This window comes from Heterodontus francisci, chromosome 39 (genome assembly GCF_036365525.1).
Source record: "Heterodontus francisci isolate sHetFra1 chromosome 39, sHetFra1.hap1, whole genome shotgun sequence".
Classification (NCBI taxonomy): Eukaryota; Metazoa; Chordata; class Chondrichthyes; order Heterodontiformes; family Heterodontidae; genus Heterodontus; species Heterodontus francisci.
In genome coordinates this window covers 38,108,597-38,127,982 of record NC_090409.1, presented here as the reverse complement: position 1 = coordinate 38,127,982, position 19,386 = coordinate 38,108,597, and the positions used below count along the sequence as shown (strand labels likewise).

The following is a 19,386-nucleotide window of genomic DNA, read 5'->3' as shown; positions in this document are numbered from 1 at the left end:
ATCTCTCTCTCCAGTTATCTCCATCTATCTATCTCTATTTATCTATCTATCATTATCACACTCTTTCTATGAATCTTTCTCCTTCTCTCTTATTCTCTCTTTCTATCCTTCTCTCTTTCTATCCTTCTCTCCTTTTCTCCTTCATTCGTTCTATTTAGTACTGCTCTCTGAGGGATGAATGTCCGCCCACATTTTGTGCTGAAGTCTCTGTCTGGAGTGGGACTTGAACCCTGACCTTTGGGTCTCAATGATTCACGCTGCACCACTGAAGGCAAAGCTCAACAGAGCTTGGAAGGTGCCTCAAGTAATCCCCTTGACTGAAAGCAAGCGCTCAGAGAGGATTAGCTCCTCCCAGATTTCCTGGTTAGCAGTGGGGTAGTGTCCTCGGCCCAACCATCTTCAGCTGCTTCATCAATGACCTTCCCTCCATCATAAGGTCAGAAGTGGGGATGTTCGCTGATGATTGCACAATGTTCAACACCATTCGCAACTCCTCAGATACTGAAGCAGTCTGTGTAGAAATGCAGCAAGACCTGGACAATATCCAGGCTTGGGCTGATAAGTGGCAAGTAACATTCGCGCCACACAAGTGCCAGGCAATGACCATCTCCAACAAGAGAGAATCTAACCATCTCCCCTTGACATTCAACGGCATTACCATCGCTGAATCCCCCACTATCAACATCCTGGGGGTTACCATTGACCAGAAACTGAACTGGACCAGCCACATAAATACCATGGCTACAAGAGCAGGTCAGAGACTGGGAATCCTGCAGTGAGTAACTCACCTCCTGACTCCCCAAAGCCTGTCCATCATCTACAAGGCACAAGTCAGGAGTGTGATGGAATACTCTCCACTTGCCTGGATGGGTGCAGCTCCAACAACACTCAAGAAGCTCGACACCATCCAGGACAAAGCAGCCCGCTTGATTGACACCCCATCTACAAACATTCACTCCCTCCACCACCGACGCACAGTGACAGCAGTGTGTACCATCTACAAGATGCACTGCAGCAACTCACCAAGGCTCCTTAGACACCACCTTCCAAACCCGCGACCTCTACCAACTAGAAGGACAAGGGCAGCAGATGCATGGGAACATCACCACCTGCAAGTTCCCCTCCAAGTCACACACCATCCTGACTTGGAACTATATCGCCGTTCCTTCACTGTCGCTGGGTCAAAATCCTGGAACTCCCTTCCTAACAGCACTGTGGGTGTACCTACCCCAAATGGACTGCAGTGGTTCAAGAAGGCAGCTCACCACCACCTTCTCAAGGGCAATTAGGGATGGACAATAAATGCTTGCATTGACAGTAAATTTCTTGCAGTAAATTTGACTTTGCTCCATGCGAGTTTCTGACAATGTGGGACAGTCACAGCTGCACTCCTTGTGGAAAGGTCAGCGAGGGGATTTTGTTGGTACAACCTTATTTTTGTCCTTGTTGCAAGCACGGGAGGACAGGCTGTGGAGGAGACGGACTGGAGGGAGCGGAGTGAAGGGAACGGAACGGAGGGGCCGGAGTGGAGGGGACGGATGTGGAGGAGACGGAGGGGAGGGGACGGATGTGGAGGAGACGGAGTGGAGCAGGTGGAGTGGAGGGGATGGAGTGGAGGGGGACGGTCTGGAGCTCTGGCATCTGTGCCAAGGAATTGATTGGTGTCGGAATACTGCGTCTGAGGGTGCAGCAGCACGGAGAGTGGGTGTTCATCTCACCTCAGAGTCAAAAGGTTGTGTGTTCACTGTCCACACCAGGGTCAGTACTGAGGGAGTGCTGCACTGTCGGAGGGTCAGTTCTGAGGGAGTGCTGCACTGTCGGAGGGTCAGTACTGAGGGAGTGCTGCACTGTCGGGGGGTCAGTACTGAGGGAGTGCTGCACTGTCGGGGGGTCAGTACTGAGGGAGTGCTGCACTGTCGGGGGGTCAGTACTGAGGGAGTGCTGCACTGTGGGAGGGTCAGTACTGAGGGAGTGCTGCACTGTCGGGGGGTCAGTACTGAGGGAGTGCTGCACTGTCGGGGGGTCAGTTCTGAGGGAGTGCTGCACTGTCGGAGGGTCAGTACTGAGGGAGTGCTGCACTGTCGGGGGGTCAGTACTGAGGGAGTGCTGCACTGTCGGGGGGTCAGTACTGAGGGAGTGCTGCACTGTCGGGGGGTCAGTACTGAGGGAGTGCTGCACTGTCGGAGGGTCAGTACTGAGGGAGTGCTGCACTGTCGGAGGGTCAGTACTGAGGGAGTGCTGCACTGTCGGGGGGTCAGTACTGAGGGAGTGCTGCACTGTCGGGGAGTCAGTACTGAGGGAGCGCTGCACTGTCGGGGGGTCAATACTGAGGGAGTGCTGCACTGTCGGAGGGTCAATACTGAGGGAGTGCTGCACTGTCGGAGGTGCCGTCTTTCAGATGAGACATTAAACCGAGGCCCCCATCTGCCCTTTCAGGTGGGTGTAAAAGATCCCACGGCCACTATTTGAAAGAAGAGCGGGGGGTGTGGGGGGCGGCGGTGGGGGGGGGGGGGGGGGGTTGTAGTTCTCCCCGGTGTCCTGGGGACAATATTCACCCCTCAACAAACATCTTCAAGCAGTAGAGTGACTGGTCGTTCATGAATTTGCCGTTTATGAGATCTTGCTGTGCACAAATTGATTGCCATATTTTCCTGTGAAACAACAGCGACAAGCTTTCAGGAAGAGAATGTTAAAATGGGAATGCCAGTGGGGCTGTAATTTGGCGGAATGTTAAGCATTAAAACTCCGGTTCAGTCAGGAAGGCGTTTTCCCAGTTCGGAATATCACGGAGGCTTTATGAATTCTCGTGGCCCTTTCATTTATTACTTTTGCATATGTAACTGCCTGATCTGCTCGAGCCGTGAACTGATTTACGGCGAGGAATCTGGAGTGGAATCCAATTACATTTCATGAATATTAAACCATTATTCTCAATTGCCAGCATTTGCGAAAACAGTTTATGTTCCTACTGAGATGTGCAGGCAGTTTAAGAGTCATTTTTTTCACATTTTCTCCGCTTATCACCATTTATATTCCTTTCCGACACTGCAACAACAACAACTGCATTTATATAGCACCTTTAAATGTAATAAATTGTCCCCAGATGTTGTTATCAGATGAAATTTGACCCCGAGCCACGTCAGGAGATATTAGGGACCGGTGATCAACAGCTCGGACAAAGAGGTCGGTTTTTTAAGGAGCGTCTTAAAGGAGGAGAGGGAGAGAGGCGGAGAGGTTTAGGGAGGGAATTCCAGAGCTTAGGGCCCCAGGCAGCTGAAGGCACGGCCGCCAATGGTGGAGCGATGGGAATCGGGGGATGGGCAAGAGGGCGGAATTGGAGGGAGTGCAGAGATCTCAGAGGGTTGTAGGAGCTGGAGGAGGTTACAGAGATAGGGAGGGTTGTAGGGGCTGGAGGAGGTTACAGAGATAGGGAGGGTTGTAGGGGCTGGAGGAGGTTACAGAGATAGGGAGGGTTGCAGGGGCTGGAGGAGGTTACAGAGATAGGGAGGGTTGTAGGGGCAGGAGGAGGTTACAGAGATAGGGAGGGTTGTAGGGGCTGGAGGAGGTTACAGAGATAGGGAGGGTTGTAGGGGCTGGAGGAGGTTACAGAGATAGGGAGGGTTGTAGAGGCTGGAGGAGGTTACAGAGATAGGGAGGGTTGTAGGGGCTGGAGGAGGTTACAGAGATAGGGAGGGTTATAGGGGCAGGAGGAGGTTACAGAGATAGGGAGGGTTGTAGGGGCTGGAGGAGGTTACAGAGATAGGGAGTGTTGTAGGGGCTGGAGGAGGTTACAGAGATAGGGAGGGTTGTAGGGGCTGGAGGAAGTTACAGAGATAGGGAGGGTTGTAGGGGCTGGAGGAGGTTACAGAGATAGGGAGGGTTGTAGGGGCTGGAGGAGGTTACAGAGATAGGGAGGGTTGTAGGGGCTGGAGGAAGTTACAGAGATAGGGAGGGTTGTAGGGGCTGGAGGAGGTTACAGAGATAGGGAGGGTTGGAGGGGCAGGAGGAGGTTACAGAGATAGGGAGGGTTGTAGGGGCTGGAGGAGGTTACAGAGATAGGGAGTGTTGTAGGGGCTGGAGGAGGTTACAGAGATAGGGAGGGTTGTAGGGGCTGGAGGAAATTACAGAGATAGGGAGGGTTGTAGGGGCTGGAGGAGGTTACAGAGATAGGGAGGGTTGTTGGGGTTGGAGGAGGTTACAGAGATAGGGAGGGTTGCAGGGGCTGGAGGAGGTTACAGAGATAGGGAGGGTTGTAGGGGCTGGAGGAGGTTACAGAGATAGGGAGGGTTGCAGGGGCTGGAGGAGGTTACAGAGATAGGGAGGGTTGTAGGGGCTGGAGGAGGTTACAGAGATAGGGAGGGTTGTAGGGGCTGGAGGAGGTTACAGAGATAGGGAGGGTTGTAGGGGCTGGAGGAGGTTACAGAGATAGGGAGGGTTGCAGGGGCTGGAGGAGGTTACAGAGATAGGGAGGGTTGTAGGGGCTGGAGGAGGTTACAGAGATAGGGAGGGTTGCAGGGGCTGGAGGAGGTTACAGAGATAGGGAGGGTTGTAGGGGCTGGAGGAGGTTACAGAGATAGGGAGGGTTGTTGGGGTTGGAGGAGGTTACAGAGATAGGGAGGGTTGTTGGGGTTGGAGGAGGTTACAGAGATAGGGAGGGTTGTAGGGGCTGGAGGAGGTTACAGAGATAGGGAGGGTTGTTGGGGTTGGAGGAGGTTACAGAGATAGGGAGGGTTGTAGGGGCTGGAGGAGGTTACAGAGATAGGGAGGGTTGCAGGGGCTGGAGGAGGTTACAGAGATAGGGAGGGTTGTAGGGGTTGGAGGAGGTTACAGAGATAGAAAGGCGGGGGGGGAGGCGAGGAGAGGGTTGGAATTAGTCAAATCACACATTCCTCTGGAAGGGGCAGTCCCTTGTTGTCTTGATTGCCTCCTTCCTCTGTCTTGCCGCTGAGGCTTGGGCTTGCTATTCATCCACCTGAGGCATCACTCCAGCCCCCTCGTGTACATATATTTACACTGGACAGGCTGCCAGATATTAAACTCCCGACTCCTTCCCTTCTGGCCCCTGCTGCTGAGGCTCATTGGAACTCTGTCAATTTCTGCCTAAACTCTACTTGGACTGGCAAAGGGGCAGAGATGGAGAACAGTCATTTTGGTTCGCAGTCCAGTGACACGCACCCTACCCCGCTCACCCTCCCCACCCAATCCCACACCCCCTCCAACCCTGATGGGCTCAAGGATGGAGGGGTACTGTCAGGTTAAAGGGCAGCATTGGACTCTGGTGTGACGGCCCCCATGGTCAAATAGCCCACTGACTCTCCCTCTTCATTACGGGTGGCATTTTCCTTTCCAACCCCTTTATGGCAAACACAGCAGCAGAGGCAGGCCATTCAGCCCCTCTCGAGCCTGTTTCACAGGAACAGGAGGAGGCCATTCAGCCCCTCGACCGCGTCCCATCATTCAATTAGAGCACGGCTGATCTGTATCTTAACTCCAACTCCCCACCTTGGTTCCGTAATCCTTAATCCCCTTGCCTGACAAAAATTGATCAATCTCTTCAGTGAATGTGGAGAGACTGGGAGAAGCTGGGATTGTTCTCCTCAGAGCAGAGAAGGTTCAGGGGGACATTTAATCGAGGCGTTCAAAATCATGAGGGGGTTTTTGATGGAGTAAATGAGGAGAAACTGTTCCCAGCAGCAGGAGGGTCGGTAACCAGAGGGACACAGATTGAGGATAATCGGTAAAAGAACCAGAGGGGGGAGAGGAGGAGAATTTTTTTGACGATGGGCGAAAGAGCAGGAGGGGAGTGCGGACTAATTGGATAGATCTTTCAAAGAGCCAGCACAGGGGCGATGGGCCGAATGGACTCCTCCTGTGCTGGATCATTCAATGTTTTTCGACACTGCAACATCGAGTGAGCAAACCGCGAGGGGATTTCACAGCTATCGTTTGCTCATTTTCCGCCAGTGCCCCACTCATTTTATGATTCCTAATTCTTTTGTCTAACGATCTGTTACTCACTCGATGGTATCAGGGCGATGCGATGAATATCTCATTATCTTTCTCTTCTGAAGTTAATGAAACTAGGCAGTCTCCCAAGGTACTGAGCAGGAGCCCTCCAGAATATGGGTCAGCCAGCAGTCAGTCACCCAACAAGGAGTGGGGCCCACGTAGGGGAGAATCACTTATACCCCGAATCGCACCAAGTCCTATTCACACCTGTTAGTCGGCAATACCTCGGTTTTCAAATTCTCATCGTCGTTTTCAACTCGCTCCACTGCCTTCTCGCCGTCCCTCCCTATCTCTGTAACCTCCTCCAGCACCAACAACCCTCCCTATCTCTGTAACCTCCTCCAGCACCAACAACCCTCCCTATCTCTGTAACCTCCTCCAGCACCAACAACCCTCCCTATCTCTGTAACCGCCTCCAGCCCCTACAACCCTCCCTATCTCTGTAACCTCCTCCAGCCCCTACAATCCTCCCTATCTATGTAACCTCCTGCAGCACCAACAACCCTCCCTATCTCTGTAACCTCCTCCAGTCCCTACAACCCTCCGTATCTCTGTAAGCTCCTCCAGCACCAACAACCCTCCCTATCTCTGTAACCTCCTCCAGAACCAACAAACCTGCCTATCTCTGCAACCTAGTTGAGCCCCTACAACCCTCCCTATCTCTGTACCCTCCTCCAGCACCAACAACCCTCTCTATCTCTGTAACCTCCTCCAGCCCCGACAACCCTCCCTATCTCTGTAACCTCCTCCAGCACCAACAACCCTCCCTATCTCTGTAACCTCCTCCAGCACCAACAACCCTCCCTATCTCTGTAACCTCCTCCAGCCCCTACAACCCTCCCTATCTCTGGAACCTACTCCAGCCCCAACAACCCTCCCGATCTCTGTAACCTCCTCCAGCCCCTACAACCGTCCCTATCTCTGTAACCTCCTGCAGCACCAACAACCCTCCTTATCTCTGTAACCTCCTCCAGCACCAACAACCCTCCCTATCTCTGTAACCTCCTCCAGCCCCTACAACTCTCGCTATCTCTGTAACCTCCTCCAGCTCCTACAACTCTCCCTATCTCTGTAACCTCCTCCAGCCCCTGCAACTCTCCCTATCTCTGTAACCTCCTCCAGCCCCTACAACCCTCTCTATCTCTGTAACCTCCTACAGCCCCTGCAACTCTCCCTATCTCTGTAACTTCCTCCAGCCCCTACAACCCTCCCTATCTCTGTAACCTCCTCCAGCCCCTACAACCCTCCCTATCTCTGCAACCTCCTCCAGTCCCTACAGCCCTCCCTATCTCTGTAATCTCCTACAGTCCCGACAACCCTCCCTATCTCTGTAACCTCCTCCAGTCCCTACAACTCTCCCTATCTCTGTAACCTCCTCCAGTCCCTACAACCCTCCCTTTCTCTGTAACATCCTCCAGCCCCTACAATCCTCCCTATCTCTGTAACCTCCTCCAGAACCAACAAACCTGCCTATCTCTGCAACCTAGTTGAGCCCCTACAACCCTCCCTATCTCTGTACCCTCCTCCAGCACCAACAACCCTCTCTATCTCTGTAACCTCCTCCAGCCCCGACAACCCTCCCTATCTCTGTAACCTCCTCCAGCACCAACAACCCTCCTTATCTCTGTAACCTCCTCCAGCACCAACAACCCTCCCTATCTCTGTAACCTCCTCCAGCCCCTACAACCCTCCCTATCTCTGGAACCTACTCCAGCCCCAACAACCCTCCCGATCTCTGTAACCTCCTCCAGCCCCTACAACCGTCCCTATCTCTGTAACCTCCTGCAGCACCAACAACCCTCCTTATCTCTGTAACCTCCTCCAGCACCAACAACCCTCCCTATCTCTGTAACCTCCTCCAGCCCCTACAACTCTCGCTATCTCTGTAACCTCCTCCAGCTCCTACAACTCTCCCTATCTCTGTAACCTCCTCCAGCCCCTGCAACTCTCCCTATCTCTGTAACCTCCTCCAGCCCCTACAACCCTCTCTATCTCTGTAACCTCCTACAGCCCCTGCAACTCTCCCTATCTCTGTAACTTCCTCCAGCCCCTACAACCCTCCCTATCTCTGTAACCTCCTCCAGCCCCTACAACCCTCCCTATCTCTGCAACCTCCTCCAGTCCCTACAGCCCTCCCTATCTCTGTAATCTCCTACAGTCCCGACAACCCTCCCTATCTCTGTAACCTCCTCCAGTCCCTACAACTCTCCCTATCTCTGTAACCTCCTCCAGTCCCTACAACCCTCCCTTTCTCTGTAACCTCCTCCAGCCCCTACAATCCTCCCTATCTCTGTAACCTCCTCCAGTCCCTACAACCCTCCCTATCTCTGTAACCTCCTCCAGTCCCGACAAACCTCCCTATCTCTGTAATCTCCTCCAGTCCCTACAACACTCCCTATCTCTGTATCCTCCTCCAGCACCAACAACCCTCCCTATCTCTGTAACCTCCTCCAGCCCCTACAACCCTCCCTATCTCTGTAACCACCTCCAGTCCCTACATCCCTCCCTATCTCTGTAACCTCCTCCAGCCCCGACAACCGTCCCTATCTCTGTAACCTCCTCCAGCCCCGACAACCCTCCCTATCTCTGTAACCTCCTCCAGCCCCTACAACCCTCCCTATCTCTGTAACCTCCTCCAGCCCCTACAACCCTCCCTTTCTCTGTAACCTCCACCAGCCCCTACAACCCTCCCTATCTCTGTAACCTCCTCCAGCCCCGACAACCCTCCCTATCTCCGTAACCTCCTCCAGCCCCTACAACCTTCCCTCTCTCTATAACCTCCTCCAGCCCCGACAACCCACCCTATTTCCATAGCCTCCTCCAGCCCCGACAACCCACCCTATTTCCATAGCCTCCTCCAGCCCCTACAACCTTCCCTCTCTCTATAACCTCCTCCAGCCCCGACAACCCTCCCTATCTCCGTAACCTCCTCCAGCCCCTACAACCCTCCCCATCTCCATAACCTCCTCCAGCCCCTACAACCCTCCCTATCTCCATAACCTCCTCCAGCCCCTACAACCCTCCCTATCTCCAAAACCTCCTCCAGCCCCTGCAACCCTCCCTATCTCCATAACCTCCTCCAGCCCCTACAACCCTCCCTATCTCCATAACCTCCTCCAGCCCCGACAACCCTCCCTATCTCCATAACCTCCTCCAGCCCCTACAACCCTCCCTATCTCCATAACCTCCTCCAGCCCCTGCAACCCTCCCTATCTCCATAACCTCCTCCAGCCCCTACAACCCTCCCTATCTCCATAACCTCCTCCAGTCCCTTCAACCCTCCCTATCTCTGTAACCTCCTCCAGCCCCTACATCCCTCCCTATCTCTGTACCCTCCTCCAGCACCAACAACCCTCTCTATCTCTGTAACCTCCTCCAGCCCCTACAACCCTCCCTATCTCTGTAACCTCCTCCAGCACCAACAACCCTCCCTATCTCTGTAACCTCCTCCAGCACCAACAACCCTCCCTATCTCTGTAACCTCCTCCAGCCCCTACAACCCTCCCTATCTCTGTAACCTCCTGCAGCACCAACAACCCTCCTTATCTCTGTAACCTCCTCCAGCACCAACAACCCTCCCTATCTCTGTAACCTCCTCCAGCCCCAACAGCCCTCCCTATCTCTGTAACCTCCTCCAGTCCCTCCAACCCTCCTTATCTCTGTAACCGCCTCCAGCCCCGACAACCCTCCCTATCTCTGTAACCTCCTCCAGTCCCTACAACCCTCCCTATCTCTGTAACCTCCTCCAGCCCCTACAATCCTCCCTGTCTCTGTAACCTCCTCCAGTCCCGACAACCCTCCCTATCTCTGTAACCTCCTCCAGTCCCTACAACCCTCCCTGTCTCTGTAACCTCCTCCAGTCCCTACAACCCTCCCTATCTCTGTAACCTCCTCCAGTCCCGACAACCCTCCCTATCTCTGTAACCTCCTCCAGTCCCTACAACCCTCCCTATCTCTGTAACCACCTCCAGTCCCTACAGCCCTCCCTATCTCTGTAACCTCCTCCAGCCCCAACAGCCCTCCCTATCTCTGTAATATCCTCCAGTCCCTACAACCCTCCCTATCTCTGTAACCTCCTCCAGTCCCTACAACCCTCCCTATCTCTGTAACCTCCTCCAGTCCGTACAACCCTCCCTATCTCTGTAACCTCCTCCAGCCCCTACAACCCTCCCTATCTCTGCAACCTCCTCCAGTCCCAACAGCCCTCCCTATCTCTGTAACCTCCTCCAGCCCCAACAGCCCTCCCTATCTCTGTAATCTCCTCCAGTCCCTACAACCCTCCCTATCTCTGTAACCTACTCCAGCACCAACAAACCTCCCTATCTCTGTAACCTCCTCCAGTCCCTACAACCCTCCCTATCTCTGTAACCTCCTCCAGTCCCTACAACCCTCCATTTCTCTGTAACCTCCTCCAGTCCCTACAACCCTCCCTATCTCTGTAACCTCCTCCAGTCCCTACAACCCTCCCTATCTCTGTAACCTCCTCCAGTCCCTACAACCCTCCCTATCTCTGTAACCTCCTCCAGCCTCTACAACCCTCCCTATCTCTGTAACCTCCTCCAGTCCCTTCAACCCTCCCTATCTCTGTAACCTCCTCCAGCCCCTACATCCCTCCCTATCACTATACCCTACTCCAGCACCAACAACCCTCCCTATCTCTGTAACCTCCTCCAGTCCCTACAACCCTCCCTATCTCTGTAACCTCCTCCAGTCCCTGCAGCCCTCCCTATCTCTGTAACCTCCTCCAGCCCCAACAGCCCTCCCTATCTCTGTAATCTCCTCCAGTCCCTACAACCCTCCCTATCTCTGTAACCTCCTCCAGTCCCTACAACCCTCCCTATCTCTGTAACCTCCTCCAGTCCCCACAACCCTCCCTATCTCTGTCACCTCCTCCAGTCCCTACAACCCTCCCTATCTCTGTAACCACCTCCAGTCCCTACAGCCCTCCCTATCTCTGTAACCTCCTCCAGCCCCAACAGCCCTCCCTATCTCTGTAATATCCTCCAGTCCCTACAACCCTCCCTATCTCTGTAACCTCCTCCAGTCCCTACAACCCTCCCTATCTCTGTAACCTCCTCCAGCCCCAACAGCCCTCCCTATCTCTGTAATCTCCTCCAGTCCCTACAACCCTCCCTATCTCTGTAACCTCCTCCAGTCCGTACAACCCTCCCTATCTCTGTAACCGCCTCCAGCCCCGACAACCCTCCCTATCTCTGTAACCTCCTCCAGTCCCTACAACCCTCCCTATCTCTGTAACCTCCTCCAGTCCCTACAACCCTCCCTATCTCTGTAACCTCCTCCAGTCCCTACAACCCTCCCTATCTCTGTAACCTCCTCCAGTCCCTACAACCCTCCCTATCTCTGTAACCTCCTCCAGTCCCCACAACCCTCCCTATCTCTGTAACCTCCTCCAGTCCCTACAACCCTCCCTATCTCTGTAACCACCTCCAGTCCCTACAGCCCTCCCTATCTCTGTAACCTCCTCCAGCCCCAACAGCCCTCCCTATCTCTGTAATATCCTCCAGTCCCTACAACCCTCCCTATCTCTGTAACCTCCTCCAGTCCCTACAACCCTCCCTATCTCTGTAACCTCCTCCAGTCCGTACAACCCTCCCTATCTCTGTAACCTCCTCCAACCCCTACAAACCTCCCTATCTCTGTAACCTCCTCCAGCCCCAACAGCCCTCCCTATCTCTGTAATCTCCTCCAGTCCCTACAACCCTCCCTATCTCTGTAACCTCCTCCAGTCCCTACAACCCTCCCTATCTCTGTAACCGCCTCCAGCCCCGACAACCCTCCCTATCTCTGTAACCTCCTCCAGTCCCTACAACCCTCCCTATCTCTGTAACCTCCTCCAGCCCCTACAATCCTCCCTGTCTCTGTAACCTCCTCCAGTCCCTACAACCCTCCCTATCTCTGTAACCTCCTCCAGTCCCACAACCCTCCCTATCTCTGTAACCTCCTCCAGTCCCTACAACCCTCCCTATCTCTGTATCCTCCTCTAGCACCAACAACCCTCCCTATCTCTGTAACCTCCTCCAGCCCCTGCGACCCTCCCTATCTCTGTAACCACCTCCAGTCCCTACATCCCTCCCGATCTCTGTAACCTCCTCCAGCCCCGACAACCGTCCCTATCTCTGTAACCTCCTCCAGCCCCGACAACCCTCCCTATCTCTGTAACCTCCTCCAGCCCCGACAACCCTCCCTATCTCTGTAACCTCCTCCAGTCCCTACAACCCTCCCTATCTCTGTAACCTCCTCCAGCCCCTACAACCCTCCCTTTCTCTGTAACCTCCTCCAGCCCCTACAACCCTCCCTATCTCTGTAACCTCCTCCAGCCCCGACAACCCTCCCTATCTCCGTAACCTCCTCCAGCCCCTACAACCCTCCCTATCTCCATAACCTCCTCCAGCCCCTGCAACCCTCCCTATCTCCATAACCTCCTCCAGCCTCTGCAACCCTCCCTATCTCCATAACCTCCTCCAGCCCCTACAACCCTCCCTATCTCCATAACCTCCTCCAGCCCCTACAACCCTCCCTATCTCCATAAGCTCCTCCAGCCCCTGCAACCCTCCCTATCTCCATAACCTCCTCCAGCCCCTACAACCCTCCCTATCTCCATAACCTCCTCCAGCCCCTGCAACCCTCCCTATCTCTATAACCTCCTCCAGCCCCCACAAGCATCCCTATCTCCATAACCTCCTCCAGCCCCGACAACCCTCCCTCTCTCTATGACCCCACTGCCCCTACAACCCTCCCTCTCTCTATGACCCCACTGCCCCTACAACCCTCCCTCTCTCTATGACCCCACTGCCCCATGCTATGTCGCACATTGAACAAAGTAATTCTGCAATGCAGTGTCACATGTCTGAACCTGTGTTGAGAACACTGCATTCTGTAGACCATCTGTTCTGAGCTGGTGGCAAGAATTTAGTCACAGTCAGCTATCAGCCAGAAGCATCCCATCTGGAATGGCTCACCCTTCCCTTTGTTCTGTCCGATCGGGTAAAATTGGAGATGAGTGAAGCTACGGAAAAGTGGAGCGGGCACTGTGCTCGAGATTTGACAAGGAGAGTGTGCGACCTTGGAGTGAACATAAAAGCACAGGGTCTAAATGTCACTGTGCTCACAGCCTTTACCATTTTCCAAAATTCATTCATGTACACAGGACAAATATCCTTCAAATATCCCACCAGAGGCGTCTGCGTGGGCAACATTGTTCAACAATCTGCTCGACATTTTCATTCATTGTCAGTAAAAGCTTGTGCCTTTCACCGTTCCCACACAGTCAGACAAGTTGCAATTTTGAAAGGCAGTCAAGGTTGTGATGTTGAAAACCCAGCAGCCAATTTGCACACAGCAAGATCCCACAAACAGCAATGTGATCGTCTCTTTGAGATATGTGGGTTGGATATTGGCTCCGGGAAGAACTCTCCCCCTCTCTTCTTCCAAATAGTGGCCGTGGGATCTTTTACACCCACCTGAGAGGGCAGACGGGGGCCTCGGTTTAATGTCTCATCTGAAAGACGGCACCTCCGACAGTGCAGCACTCCCTCAGTACTGACCCTCTGGCAGTGTGGCACTCCCTCAGTACTGACCCTCCGACAGTGCAGCACTCCCTCAGTACTGACCCTCCAACAGTGCAGCACTCCCTCAGTAATGACCCTCCAGCAGTGCAGCAGTCCCTCAGTACTGACCCTCCGACGGTGCAGCGCTCCCTCAGTACCGACCCTCCGACAGTGCAGCACTCCCTCAGTACTGACCCTCCGACAGTGCAGCACTCCCTCAGTACTGACCCTCCGACAGTGCAGCACTCCCTCAGTACTGAGCATCTGGATGTGTGGCACTCCCTCAGTACTGACCCTCCGACAGTGCAGCGCTCCCTCAGTACTGACCCTCCGACAGTGCAGCACTCTCTCAGTACTGACCGTTTGGCAGTGCAGCACTCCCTCAGTACTGACCCTCCGACAGTGCAGCACTCCCTCAGTACTGACCCTTTGGCAGTGTGGCACTCCCTCAGTACTGACCCTCCGACAGTGCGGCACTCCCTCAGTACTGACCCTCCGACAGTGCAGCACTCCCTCAGTACTGCAGTGAGAGTGTTGGCTGGGATGATGAGTTCATCTTCTGATTTCGAGGCAGGAGATTGACGCCCTGCACTATACCTGAATGTTGATCAAAGGCCTGTGTTTGAGAGAAGGGGTAAGGCTGAATCCAGCCATTGTTGCAGCATCTGCTCGAACCTCTACATCAGCCAAGTGTGGGCTCCAGCACGACTCACAAACCTGCCCTCAATCCCGAGTCCAACAGCTAACTGAGAGAGTGCTGAATTAAAATACCTGATTTGAAGGGGGTTATATCTGGGGGTATAATCTCCCTGAGGCCAATATGTAACATTAACTAACATCACAAAAAACAGGTGATCTACTTGTTGTCACATGGGCGTTTGCGGGATCTTGCTGTGCACAAATTGGCTGCAATTCCCACTTTACAACAGTGACCGCATTTCAAAAAAGTACTTCATTGGTTGCGAAGTCCTTTGGCATGTCCTGAGGGGAGAGAAATGCAAGTCTCTGTTCCTTGGAAATCTATTCAGAAAACCTCGATGCTTCCTGTTTCGTGAAGGGGCAATCATCAGCGTTCAACATTATATTTACAAGAACTTTCATTTATATAGCGCCCTTCACCAATCAAAACATCCCAGGCCATTGGGATGAAGATTTGAACCCCCGAGCCACGTCAGGAGATATTAGGGACCGGCGACCAAAAGCTCGGTCAAAGAGGTCGGTTTTTAAGGAGTGTCTTAAAGGAGGAGAGAGAGAGGCGGAGAGGTTCAGGGAGGGCATTCCAGAGTTTAGGGCCCCAGGCAGCTGAAGGCACGGCCGCCAATGGTGGAGCGATGGGAATCGGGGGATGGACAAGAGGGCGGAATTGGAGGAGGGCCGAGATCTCGGAGGGTTGTAGGGGCTGGAGGAGGTTACAGAGATAGGGAGGGTTGTAGGGACTGGAGGAGGTTACAGAGATAGGGAGGGTTGTAGGGACTGGAGGAGGTTACAGAGATAGGGAGGGTTGTAGGGGCTGGAGGAGGTTCCAGAGATAGGGAGGGTTGTAGGGACTGGAGGAGGTTACAGAGATAGGGAGGGTTGTTGGGACTGGAGGAGGTTACAAAGATAGGGAGGGTTGTAGGGACTGGAGGAGGTTACAGAGATAGGGAGGGTTGTAGGGACTGGAGGAGGTTACAGAGATAGGGAGGGTTGTAGGGGCTGGAGGAGGTTACAGAGATAGGGAGGGTTGTAGGGACTGGAGGAGGTTACAGAGATAGGGAGGGTTGTTGGTGATGGAGGAGGTTACAGAGATAGGGAGGGTTGTAGGGACTGGAGGAGGTTACAGAGATAGGGAGGGTTGTAGGGGCTGGAGGAGGTTACAGAGATAGGGAGGGTTGTAGGGACTGGAGGAGGTTACAGAGATAGGGAGGGTTGTTGGTGATGGAGGAGGTTACAGAGATAGGGAGGGTTGTAGGGACTGGAGGAGGTTACAGAGATAGGGAGGGTTGTTGGTGATGGAGGAGGTTACAGAGATAGGGAGGGTTGTAGGGACTGGAGGAGGTTACAGAGATAGGGAGGGTTGTAGGGGCTGGAGTAGGTTACAGAGATAGGGAGGGTTGTTGGTGATGGAGGAGGTTACAGAGATAGGGAGGGTTGTAGGGACTGGAGGAGGTTACAGAGATAGGGAGGGTTGTAGGGGCTGGAGGAGGTTACAGAGATAGGGAGGGTTGTAGGGACTGGAGGAGGTTACAGAGATAGGGAGGGTTGTAGGGGCTGGAGTAGGTTACAGAGATAGGGAGGGTTGTTGGTGATGGAGGAGGTTACAGAGATAGGGAGAGTTGTAGGGCTGGAGGAGGTTACAGAGATAGGGAGGGTTGTCGGGGCTGGAGGAGGTTACGGAGATAGGAAGAGGGGATGAGGAGGCCCTGGAGGCATTAAAACAGAAAATGAGAAGGTTAAACCTGAATTCACTCCTAACCATTCAAAATCTGCCACTTTATCAGTTCCTGTCATCTATTAATCTTCATACAATTATTATTTGCGCGATGTTAGCCTTCATGTAATTGCTCCCGGTAATTCATCATCTGGTGAAATCTCCAGCTGATCCATTAAACGATATAAAAAAGTGACCCTGTTATCTGTTATTTTAAATAGGATCTTTTTCAAATATCAGAAAGCCTCCAAAGAAACATTTGCACAGAGGGTGCATGATTCAACAATTCCCCAATGCCACCTGATTTATTTTTCATTATCTGTATCTCAGTGACATTATTTGGGTGCCCTCATCCATCCCCTTGTCTATGCAGATGTCTTATTCTGAGCCCAGTATTTACTGATCTCCCTCACTGTCTTATCATACTGAAGCAGTCCGTGTAGAAATGCAGCAAGACCTGGACAATATCCAGGCTTGGGCTGATAAGTGGCAAGTAACATTCGCGCCACACAAGTGCCAGGCAATGACCATCTCCAACAAGAGAGAATCTAACCATCTCCCCATTAGGGAGTAAAGTGGGAAATTTGTGGGTGGAGCCAGAGTACTTTGTTCGGGTGTTGAACGAATACTTCACATCTGTCTTCACACAAGAGAATGAGGATGTAGATATGGAACTCAGGGAGAGAGACTGTGAGGTTCTTGAGCAAATCGTCATCGGGAGTGACAAGGTATTGGAGGTTTTGGAAGGCTGAAAAGTGGGCAAATCACCAGGTCCGGACGATTTGTGTCCCAGGATGCTGTGGGAGGCGAGGGTGGAGATTGCAGGGGCTCTGACCCTAATTTTTAATTCCTCTCTGACCACGTGGGAGATGCCAGAGGACTGGAGAACAGCTAATGTGGTCCCACTATTTCAGAAAGGTTGTAGAGATAAGCCAGGGAACTACAGACCAGTGAGTCTCACATCAGTGGTAGGGAAACTATTGGAGAAAATTCTGAAGGAGAGAATCTATCTCCACTTGGAGAGGCAAAATTTGATTAGGAATAGTCAGCATGGTTTTGTCAGAGGGAGGTCATGCCTAACAAATTTGATTGAATTTTTTGAGCATGTGACCAGGTGTGTCGATGAGGGTAGTGCAGTTGATGTAGTTTACATGGATTTCAGCAAAGCCTTTGACAAGGTCCCACATGGGAGACTTATCAAGAAAGCAAATGCACATGGGATACAAGGTAACTTGATAAGATGGATTCAAAATTGGCTTAGCTGCAGGAGAGAGAGAGTGATGACAGACGGTTGTGTTATTGACTGGAAGCCAATGTCCAGTGGTGTACCACAGGGATCTGTGCTGGGTCCCCTATTTGTCATTTATTTTAACGACAGAGATGACTATGTGGGTTGTAGGATCAGTAAGTTCATGGATGACACAAAGATTGGCCGAGTGGTTAACAGTGAGGTGGAGTGTCTTAGGTTATAGGAAGATCTAGACGGGATGATCAAATGGGCAGAAAAGTGGCAGATGGAATTTGATGTTGAAAAGTGTGAGGTGATACACTTTGGAAGGAGTAATGTGACACGGAAGTATTCAATGAATGGCCTGACACTGGCAAGTTCCGAGGAACAAAGGGGCCTTGGCGTGTTTGTCCATAGATCTCTGAAGGCAGAAGGGCAGGTTAATAGGGTGGTGAAAAAGGCATTCAGGAAACTTGCCTTTATCAATCGAGGCATAGATTACAAAAGCAGGGAGGTCATGTTGGAGTTGTACAGAACTTGGGTAAGGCCACAGCTGGAGTACTGTGTGCAATTCTGGCCGCCACATTATAGGAAGGATGTGATTGCATTGGAGGGGGTGCAGAGGCGATTCACCAGGATGGTGCCTGGGATGGAACATTTAAGCTATGAAGAGAGGTTGGATAGGCTTGGGTTGTTTTCGCTGGAGCAGAGAAGACTGAGGGGTGACCTGATTGAGGTGTACAAGATTATGAGGGGCATGGACAGGGTGGATAGGGAGCAGCTGTTCCCCTTAGTTGAAGGGTCAGTTACGAGGGGTCACAAGTTTAAGGTGAGGGGTGGGAGGTTTAAGGGGGACTCGAGGAAGAACTTTTTTACCCAGAGGGTGGTGATGGTCTGCAATGCACTGCCTGGGAGGGTGGTGGAGGCGGGATGCCTCACATCCTTTAAAAAGTACCTGGATGAGCACTTGGCATGTCATAACATTCAAGGCTATGGGCCAAGTGCTGGATTAGGTAGACAGGTTAGGTGTTTTAATGCATCGGTGCAGACTTGATGGGCCGAAGGGCCTCTTCTGCACTGTATTATTCTGTGATTCAATGCCATTACCATCGCTGAATCCCCCACTATCAACATCCTGGGGGTTACCATTGACCAGAAACTGAACTGCAGTAGCCATATAAATACTGTGGCTACAAGAGCAGGTCAGAGGCTGGGAATCCTGCGGTGAGAAACTCACCTCCTGACTCCCCAAAGCCTGTCCACCATCTACAAGGCACAAGTCAGGAGTGTGATGGAATACTCTCCACTTGCCTGGATGGGTGCAGCTCCAACAACACTCAAGAGGCTCGACACCATCCAGGACAAAGCAGCTCGCTTGATTGACACCCCATCCACAAACATTCACTCCCTCCACCACCGACACACAGTGGCAGCAGTGTGTACCATCTACAAGATGCACTGCAGCAACTCACCAAGACTCCTTAGACAGCACCTTCCACATTGCCGGGTAGTTACCAGTGAGGCAGTATTCCACATAGGGTGATGAAGCTGACACTCGGGTAGAGAAAACCTCCGAAATGACTGAGTCATGAGCTGCTTTAGTCCTCTCTCATCCAGAACTCCGCAATTCCCTCATCCTCCACCTCCTCCAAAAACCAAACCATCAATCACTAACTGACGTCTGATGAAGTCTTACATGGTGCATCTCAGTGCAGCACCTAGTCTCCCGCCATAGGGGACACCCAGTGTGGCGTCAAGACTCGTTGTGATTGTTCTCCTTACAGCAGAGAAGGTTAAGGGGGAGATTTAATCGAGGCGTTCAAAATCATGAGGGGTTTTTGCTGGAGTAAATGAGGAGAAACTGTTCCCAGTGACAGGAGGGTCAGTAACCAGAGGGACACAGATTGAGGATAATGGGTAAAAGAACCAGAGGGGGGGGGAGAGGAGGAGAATTTTTTTGACGCAGTGAGTTGTTGTGATCTGGAACGCGCTGCCTGAAAGGGCGGTGGAAGCAGATTCAATAGTAACTTTCAAAAGGGGGAATTGGGAGAAATAATGGAAGGAGGAAAATTTGCAGGGAGATGGGGGAAAGAGCAGGGGGGGAGAGTGGGGACTAATTGGATAGATCTTTCAAAGAGCCAGCACAGGGACGATGGGCCGAATGGACTCCT

The 19,386-nt window shown here is 52.6% G+C and overlaps 1 protein-coding gene across 1 annotated transcript in view; it reads left to right on the top strand.

Annotated features, from left to right (window-relative positions):
* Positions 1-19,386, top strand: part of cadm4 (cell adhesion molecule 4) — a 141,210-nt gene that overhangs the window by 90,873 nt on the left and 30,951 nt on the right. The gene's annotated exons all lie outside the window — the stretch shown is intronic.